The sequence below is a fragment of the Buteo buteo genome, chromosome 4 (genome assembly GCF_964188355.1).
Source record: "Buteo buteo chromosome 4, bButBut1.hap1.1, whole genome shotgun sequence".
In the NCBI taxonomy this organism is placed as follows: domain Eukaryota; kingdom Metazoa; phylum Chordata; class Aves; order Accipitriformes; family Accipitridae; genus Buteo; species Buteo buteo.
The window spans coordinates 58,664,665-58,674,579 of NC_134174.1; positions in this window are offsets into that span (position 1 = coordinate 58,664,665).

The window sequence follows — 9,915 nt, forward strand, 5'->3', positions numbered from 1 at the left end:
TTGTCTTCTCAGCCTTCTAAAACCACCATGTAAAACCATCCCCAGCCAAGCCCCTTCTCCACCTCATCTCAACCTACATCCCCCTGTTTGTTTGTTTACCCTGTTTCCCTTGTGCTCTCCCTCTGCCTTTGCTGATTTTTCTTCTTTTCAGCAGACTGTTCTCCCTGGTGCCCTCCCAGCTCCACAGGGACCTTCCCCACTCCCCAGCCTTCTCCCCAGCCCACCTCCGTTGCCAGCAACTGGAGCTCCTGGGAGGAAATACTGAACCTCAGTCAGGGTGATGTAAAGACATGCTTGTACTAAATATTTAAAGAAGGCAATGAGGACAAAAGCTGAGGGGAGCCTTCACCTCCAGCTTTGATGAATTCACTCAGTGGAAAACACTAGGAGGAAACCTGAGACAAGGCAATGTCCAGTCCGTGTGCAAGGCAGGGCTTGGGCACCATCGAAGCGCGAGCTATGCCTCCCACCACCCGCTGAGGGAGGGAAGTGGGTCTGTCTGCCCCACTGAATGGCTGGGGAGATGGGTCATGGGAAAAAAGACCGGCACACAGGTTTTCTGACTCCTCAGTTCATTAAATCAGTGCTTTAGCATCTTCTAAGTAACTGTTTGCAGCTGAGGCACACGTGTCATGTATTTTAAGCACAAATGGTTTCGGTTCTTCTGTCCTGGATGTACTGAAACCTTTGTACGTGTGATTTTGATACCATCTCATCACAGCTATGAATCCGTCTTGCTCCAGGAATCAGGCAAATCAATTTTCTAAGTGTTAACTTGGCATCATATATCCATAACAAAAAAACCCAAATTGTGGCGTTCAAAACATACTGAGTTTCCAGTCCAGATTTTGTTGGTGGAATTTTCTTGGTGGAAGGGGGAACTCGAGTGTGAAAGGCTTCACACGTGAACGCAGCCCGCACCCAAATACCAGCTTGGCCTTTTGACACAAGGCTGTGACCGACCTCACTCGGACAGCCATGCTGTAACCCAGCTGTCCTGCCTGACCAGCAGAGCAGGCCAGGTCAAGGCTGTCCAAAAACGGGAGCCCTGCCTGGGAAGCTGACCAGGAGGGAGGACAGGGATGTGCGGGGAGCCGGGGATGGTGCTGCCTCCTCTGGATCAGGCCTCTGTGGGGCTCAGCGGGTGGACACGCTGCCCTGAGGCAAGCGGGGCTGGGCTGATGGGCAGCTTGCTTCAGCACACGCCGGTGCCGCGCGAAGCAGCATCCCTCCGCCTGCTTTTCGGCGCTGATACAGCCTGGGACTCTGCCGTGTTTGTGCAGGTGGTAGCGAGGGCAGCCCAAGAGAACAGGCTTGCCTTTGCTTACTTTTCTACATCTGACTCCGCCAATCTCTGCTTATCTATGTCAGTATGTTGAGCACTCCTCGTGTGCTTGGCTTGCCTGATGCAATGTCGCAACGTGAAGGCATGGGAGTATGCGGTATGTATTTGTGGAGGAAAAGTTCCCCCCATTGTGGAGAAGAGAGGGGCTGGACAAGGACCAACGATTCTCCCTACAACATCTTGGTGGAACCGGGTAATGCAGCAGTGAAAACTCTCCTTTTCTCTTGCACAAAAGAAATATCCATAAGGATCAGCCTTCTCATTGCAGGACCTGAGCTGGCCTTGCTGACCTGGTGCCCAGGAATCCCCTCCACCTCCCCTGGCATGTCACACCTCCCCTTTTGCTTGCTTTCAGCGGAGCTGTAGTGCATTACAGTGTTGGCAATCCGGCCCCAGTCTTTATGAAACGGTCTCATACTAACCTAATACACTCACAGCACCACGGAAACACAACTCCCAAGATGCTGAAGTGAAAGAAGCAGAGGTAGTTTCCATCCCTTCCTTGCTAGCTGTCCCCTTTTACTGCCAACATGAGGCTCGGGAGGGCCCTGCCAGGCATCCTCGGGGGGTTGGAGTGGGCAGGGGAGTGGTGGAGCCACCAGGGTCTATCTTCCACACTGTGAAGATGATTTTCTTAGGGCTCGTCTGCACACAATTGCATCAGCCTACTGCAGGGTTAGATTTCTAATCAGATACCCAAGGTGATTAAAGCCAGTGAGCGCTCTCCTTTCAATTCACATCGGGCTTATTCTGGTTAAAGGGACGTCTGTCGGGAGCAGCGTTCAGCTACCTGAAGTAGCTTCATTTAAACTGAAATTGGAGCATACGTCAATTTTTAATTAACTGGGTCAGATCTGAATGAATGGGCATGTCCAAAAGCTTTTTGTGAACTAGAAAGCTGCGTAGGGCAGGCTGAATCCAGCCTATTAAATGTTTAAATAATTGCCAGGCAGAGTCTTGGCCAATATTCCTCAAGGTAAAAAAGACAGTAAGTATCAGCAGCACAGCCCTGGGTCAGGAGGCAGCTTTTCCAGCCTGATTTCTTCCCTGTGCCTTAGAAATGAAGGTTCCTGTTTATAAGCTGTCCTCCCCTTACTCCTGAGCCTTATTTGACGACATGTATATCAGTTCCACCTTCCTTAAACACCACCTTGGTGTCTTTAGAGGACACAGGAAGCCTGTTTTGTTTGTGGGTTTCTTCTCCAGCTGGGCTGTGTTTGCATTGCAGCTAGTTTATCTTTGGCAGATAGCAACGTGTTCTTGGCAGCAGACTTTCACCTTGAGCTCAGCGGGTGTATCCACACTGTGTTTTGCACACCTGTGGTGGGGAAACTAGGAAAAAAAATTGCCTGTTTGTATCACTGCTGAGATGTTAAAACCAGTTTCACAGCAGTGCTATTAGTGTTTTGCACAGGTCCAGGCTCCCAAGATGTGGGCACGTTGGAGGGCAGCGTATGTGTGCACATAAGCAAGACTTGCGCTGCCTTGCGTGGACTTTAGCATTAAGCAGCTGGCAATCGGACATACTTTGCCAACATTACTATCACAAGTAATATTGTTTTGGTGTATGTCCAAGTTGAGTTTCTAACCTCCTTATTTACCCCCTTCACTACTACTTCCCATAACGCTCTGTCTGTAGGTATGAGCTGTGGTGGTGAGCTTGCTGAGCCACTGGCTGCACTGAGACATACAGAGGGACTGGTATCAGTGTTCCCCCAAGTGCCCTTGCCACAAAGTGCAGGGTCTCTAGAAACAAGGCAGACCTTACACAAGCATGCTTAGAGCAGATTTGGCTGAGTAAAAAGAAAGTACACTGAGACCAACAGGAAGAGCAGCCCAGGTCTGTCCTGATGCTAATGGGGATCAGCACCACTCCAGCTGAGCTATCCCACTGCCTATTTCCATGTGATTGCAATTGGGAAAGATTAACTCAGGCAGGATACGCTAGATATTAGTCTGCCAAGAAATTAGCAAGGCAGCCAGGATGCTGTAAACTAGCCCAGAAGCCTTCTCCTTCCTTTTCTCTCACAAATTAGCCTAGTTGGGGCTGAGGGTGGGGGATAAGTGGTATTTTAGTGGGCAGGGTAGGGATTTGCCACTGGACGTTCCTCTCCTGTGCCAGGCACAGAAGGAAGCCCAGCTGCCGTAGGGGTGCAGGGAGACCTGGCAGTGCCTTGTGTGACTGGTGCTGGGCTGCGTGTGAAATGGACCCAAGAGGTCTAAAATAAATTGGGAGGACTGTGTTCATGGGTATTTCCCACCAGCAAGCTGATGTCCCTGTGACTGCGTGTTCATAGACTGTGTGTTACCTGCTCCTCTGCTTTTCTCTTCCTGCAAAGGCAGATGCTGACTTGCAAGCTGCTGCTGTTCAGCCATCAGCACGTCTCTTCTCATATCCCTGCCGTGGTGTCTGATCCCAAAACCAGCAGTGAGACTCTGGTTGAATTGAGGGCTACTTGAGCCTTATGGTAAGTACCTGTTTAAAACAGCATCAGATGCAAGCAGTGCCTAGCAGTGTGAAAAAGCGCTGGGCTCTGCCAGCCCAGTGAAATGAGAGAAAAAAAAATTAAGTGAAAGAAACCCATCAGAAATACAGTTTGGGTACATTCACCTTGGCAGCTGCTCCATCTCTCTGCACTCAGGACATGTTAACACCATGGCAAAGAATGGCATGAACTCACTTTCATGAATTACTTCTTGTCAGCCAAGCGAAGTGGGAAGCAAATTATGTTTGCTTAAACCCCCATGCAGGTGGTCTAAGTGAGTGGATGTTAGCCCAGAAGGAGCAGAGAAGGTGTGTGTATGGGGAGTTAGTGTGGGTCAGCTGATACACAATAACTAGCATCGCTGTGATATCTTGATTGCTTGCGATTGTGAGAACATGCCTGAAGATGCAGACGGTATAAAGCAGAGCAGTGCTTATGAGGTTTTTGAAGTTCACATCTGCTCTTATTTGGTCCTGGAGGCTTTCAGCAAAGACCACCCACTGAAATGAAGAGGAATAATTTTCCTGAAATGCAAGGGACCAAGACATGTATTCAACCTCTTTCAACGTCCTTCTATGACCTTGTGGAGCCTTTGAATTCCTCTTTACCTACAAGAGGCTTATTACAGTGCAAAATGAGTTCCTGGAGCAAAGAGATGCTCCTTTCTAAGGGGATATGGGTTGCTAAGGATCCAGGTCTTCCATCTTTAAAGATTAACACTTCAAGGTGAGTTGTCATAGGTTGCTAAAATAATCTTTTCCCACCGCTTTCTTCATGTCAGCATTTCTAGAGCTCCAGTGCGTTGTGGCTGCTGTTGTTATGTAAGGATTTATGAATGGCTACAAAGTTCAAAGGCGTATTGGCAACCCCAAGTCCCGAAAAGCCAGGAGTCAGCCCAAGCCCTGCCCCATTTCCCAAGAAGAAATTGTTTGCCAACGATTTCTTTTCTTAACTTTTTTTATTATTAGCCCACAAACTGTAGGATCTCTTTATTCACCTCCCAGCTTTTTGAGCATTTAGGTTGCAGTAGTTTCATGTTTTCCAATCTTTCATCCACAACCTTGAGGGCTAGGGACATACTTTGTTTATAAATGAAAGTTACAATTCCCTTGTTTCAAGGAGCTGGGATTTTAGGATATATTCTCCAAAGCATAGAAGTTGTGATAAAATCACAGGAGTTGCCAGCAGTGCACAGAGTGTCCTCTGTTTGGAAGAGAAGGCATTGGACTGCAGCGAGTTGCAGGCATCACTAGCTACTGTCGTGTTAGTGAGTCAAATAAAAATAACATTGTGGTTAAACATCAGTTCTGCAAGCCTAACTACAGAAGATAACCTCATCTCCTTCTAGCTGCAGCACTTCACAAAAGTGCTGCCTTTGTAATCCTCTGGATTAATGTTCACACTCAAGCTCTCTGCCCCAGAAGGCCCCTGCAGCCCTGGCAAGAGTGCATTTAAAAGTATAAAGCCCTCTCTAGGATGCAGAGGAGGCTGGTGCCAGCCAGGCACCTCCTGGGACACGTGGCTGCGGCTGCTTCCAAACTGGGAGCATTTCAGCCCAAGTGATCTTCCTTTCTTCCCTCTCGTTCCTCTTCACTGTTGCTTTAATTTCAGCTTCGTGCTGCCTTTCACGTAGCCCCCCTCAGCTTGAATCAGATCCCTATTGTCTGTGTTGTCAACACAGCTGTTTAAATCCCTTCCCCCAAATATCCCTGCTTTCCAGAAAGCTCCTGCCTGCAGGGGCCAGGGGCTGTTCTGAGCTTGCGGCTTTTTGTCAGGTCCTGGGCTGAGCTCAGATTCCTGTTTGGACCAGCATGAGGTCAAAATGGAAACGAATTCAGGAAAATCCTCCACTTCAGCAAAGCCCGATGCTCACTGACTGCATACTGGTGGCTGCTGCAACACTCCAGCCTGAGACTGACAGGCAATGCAGAGTGAAGCGAATGATTAGCATTATTAAAAATGCTTTGCAATTATACAGCACCTTTTCATCTAAAGATTTCAAAGCTTCGTAGCACTCACACAAAGTTACTTATTATCCCTGGCGTTTAGCAGAGTCAGGAAATGAAGGAAAGCAGCTAAGTGACTCGCCTTAGGTCACGCAGTAAGTCGGCGTCAGAGGTGGGAACCCGGCCCCGAAGTGCTGACTCTATGGCTCATGCCCCAGTGCAAGGACACACCTCACCTTCTCCTGTGCCAGGCCAGCTCCTTGGGGGTGCAGAGATGGGGGAAGCGCTCAGCCCACCCAGAGCGTCAGCACAGCCCGGGCAGTGCTCAGGAGGTGCTTGGCTGGGAGCAGCACCCATCGTTCCTAAGCCCTGCTCCTTCCCCCAGGAGCTCCATGCACGCCGCAGAGGGGCTGTTGTGGGATCTGTTGTGCCTGAGGCTGCAGTCCAGCTTGCCACGGCACAGCGTCGCCGAGTTCACGGCAGCCAGCGACGTAGAGGGCCTGGAGGGCCAGGTGTGGTGTGGTGTGCCCCAGGGCTGAGCATCGCCACCGCGGCCCCCATCTCCAGCACGCTGCCGCCAGCCCACCGGCTGTACACAAGCAGGAAGAGTACGAGGACCTTCCTTGAGAAGAGACATCTCTAGAGACACTTCAGCTTTGATACCAAGAACGTGCTATGCAAGAACTGGTGAGGATCAGAGGTGGTTTTGCTTATATCAGCACTGCAGCCAGGCTGCTACTCTCCCACTAGCCGAGCCCTGGCTACAGTGAAGGTGCGGCAGCACTGACTCCCTCCAGACCAGGTGGTCCAAGCCTGCCAAGGAGCCTAGATATATGTGCAGACACCTGCCAGGAGATCAGAAATACATTTCTAAGATGTTATGCTCTTCGGCTGGCTGAGCTGGCTGTGCTGTGGGATGCACTGGGTGCCAAACCTCTGTGCCTTGCAGCGAGAGAGATGAAAACATCAAGTCCTTGTGCACTGACACTTCTCTGACTTCAGTCCAGTGATGGGACTTTGGGACAGGGTGTCAGCAGGGAGGAAAGCCAGAAGGAGGGACTGAAGAGGAAGAGCGAGAGGAGAGAGAGAAAAAAGTAGATGTGAAAGAGGGTGAAGAGAGGCAGGTAGACCTCCAGACCTCACTGGCCAGAAGATGGCCTTGGCTGAGTCTCCTGGCCCCACTGAGGTAAAACACCTTTTTGGTGTTTACCACAAAAGGTGACTTGCACAGTTATATTTTTAAGGTAGAAAAATTATTTCTAAAAAAAGCAACTAATCTACTTCTGCTCTTCCACTGTGTTGCTTATTTTTACCCTAGAAATACCAGGAAAATCCACTTTGGTCAAGTTTTTCTGGGGAGACTTGAGATGCTTCAGGTTTTTTAATGATAAACAGTGTCACACTTAAAATATAGCCCTGTGATCAAGGCAGGCATGACTGATACAGCTTCAGACTTCCAAGGGGCGTATTTAAATAAATAACAGGAACTAATCCTTATAGTCAGCTTTCCTTAGGAGCTTGGGGATTTACATGTCTAAACTTTATTGGGATGAGACTCCAGGACTGGGGATAAAACTCTAGTTAATTAAGCATAGCTTCACTGGGGATAAAACCCAGGCAAGGGGAAAAACTTGAAGACAGAGACTGCAGTTGAACAAATTTCAACCTCAGAAATGGTACTGACAATGAGCAGTCATTACAAGGAATCATTTTAAAAAGCAAAATAACCGATCAGGTATAAAAGCCATGTCTCAAGAGTGATTCGGAGTTCTGTCTTTTAAACGATATTAATAAAAATGGGAAAATTTTTTTCCTGGTTGCATACAGCTGAAGAAAACAGGGAAGGAAAAAGAGAGATTACTTGGGATAGAGGTTAACGTGTATTAGCTATGTACAAAAGCCAAACTCATACTTTGCCTTAACTTTCACTGAGTATGTTAATCATGTGGCTGCAGATGAGAAGGATAATGGGATGGGGGTATGGAAATGTTCACGGCCAGGATAGAAGCAAATCTCAGGGCTCCTTCCTGCACTGAAGGCAGAGGAACGGGCTAATCCGCATGCCAGAGCTCTGGAAGAACTGGCCAGATGTCTTTAACAGGTCCCTCAGTCAGGGACAGGAGCACAGTCAGCCTGTATGGAAGAAGTGAACTGATCTGGACAAGAACAGGCATGAAGGTTTCAGCTTAATAGTACATGGAAAGCTTCAGAAAAAATGGTGAAGGAAAGGCTAGCAAAAGAGAGGGAGGTAAATGGCATGAGATTAAATGGGTTTATCAAACCCATTTATCTTTTGTGGGTAAGGCAAGCTGCAAGCCATTTGCTTAGTGAAGGAAATGGGGTGGATCTCGCCTATCAGGACTTAAAATTGTGCATTTCATATGGTGCCATGTGGAAAGTTCTTAAGAAAAGGGAGAAGTGATTTAGCACAAGGTATAAACCCCGTAAAGACCTGCTGTGAGAGCAGTGCATGTCTGTCAGGCTGGAGGGCAGCTGCCAGGGGAGTGTTAAGCATCATTCCTGGAGATCTGGCAAAGTGCTTTTGTAAATGAGCTTGGCACTAATGTTAGTGGAGAACTGGTGAAATTGCTGATGACAGAAAATATGAAGCAACCTCAGGACAAAGGAGGCTTGAGATATTACACAGAAAAAAGTAGTCAGCAGCAGAAAGTGGTGGTCATAGGCACAAATGACCAAACCCTTTCCTACAAGCTAGCTGGCAGCTCACACTTTGATCACTGAATAACCGAGTTGCCAACATAGTGGAAATGTGAAGCGAGAAGCGCAATCCCGAAAGGCAGCAGGAGAGGTGCAGCCCAGGCTGCAGCGAAGGCTGGAGTGTGCTGAAGGAAAGGCTATCTCACTTCATTTTGCAAAGGGAGTGCTGAGAGCAAGAGGATTTCTATGTGTAAATACTCCCAGGAAGGGAGAGGGAAGAACTGATGGTGCTAAGGGCCAGTACTGGTACAGTATAAATGATCAAAAAGAGGCATCAGACATTTTGGTTAGAAGATCTTTACTAACCATTTGACAATGTGGTTCTGGAATAGCCTCCCCATTGCAATTGTGTGTGCAAAAATATTAAATCGCTTTGAGGACAGAACTTGGTAAGTTTATGAAAAGTATTATATCACACAGTGCCTGTGATAGGAGACCTGGTAGCACAGAGGTTTCTGCCAGTCCTATGCTCAAAGGTAAATATTCTGTAACCCTCTATCAATATAAATATGAAGCATGTGATTATACATACACAAAAAGCAAGCACATGATTTATTAATCACAGGACCTCAGCTTGTCAAATAATAATTACAAGGCAATAACACACCTTGTTTTAATAAATGGCTCCCTCAGATTCTCTCCCACAGTAAACCAGTAAAAAAAGGACAATTATTCCAAGGGAAAGGCAATATGTTGCGTTTCTGGTTGTTAGCTTTTAAATGAACTGAGTGTCTGGAACTCTTAAATCAAGTACTCCCATTTTTCTGCACATTTCACAAGTTCAGCCCTTTCCAGTAAAGCATCTTTTCAGATGCGTGATTGCCTTTTGTTAAGGCAAGAATGAACAGATGACAACTGCAGCGCAGAGGAGACATGCCTGGAACAGTTTTACAAAGCAAACCCAATTCTAATGCTTCTGCAATTCTAATGCTTCTGCCAGGAGGGCATACTCAGAAATGTGAAGAGGGAAGGCTTTTTGTGCAATGTGAAGGGCCAGTTGTGGAAAGCCACGATAGAGACCTGCAAGCTGTGGTTCAGAAGAGTGTTTATCCAAAGCCATCGCAGTAGGTGACACTTCAGTTTCCACGCTCGGGCAAGCGTGAGCTGATCCCTCTCCGCCTCCCAAGGGTGCCCAGCCTCGACAGGCGCTGCACACCCAGGTCTGCAGCGCAGCCCCGTTCCCAGCTCATGGATGGAGCTGCAGGAGGATGTTCAAAAGCAACGCTAATTACTGAGCATTAAAAAAAGCGAAGGCGTGTTTTAGTATCCTTTCAACCTGGAGCTGACGCTGCCTGATGAAGAATGGGATTGCTGTGCTTGCAGTTCATTTTATGAAGGCACCTTTGCAGAAGATGCAAAAATAAAAGTAGGCTGAAGGAAAAGAAAGCAGAAGGCCAAGAGACAGGCAACTGAACAGAGC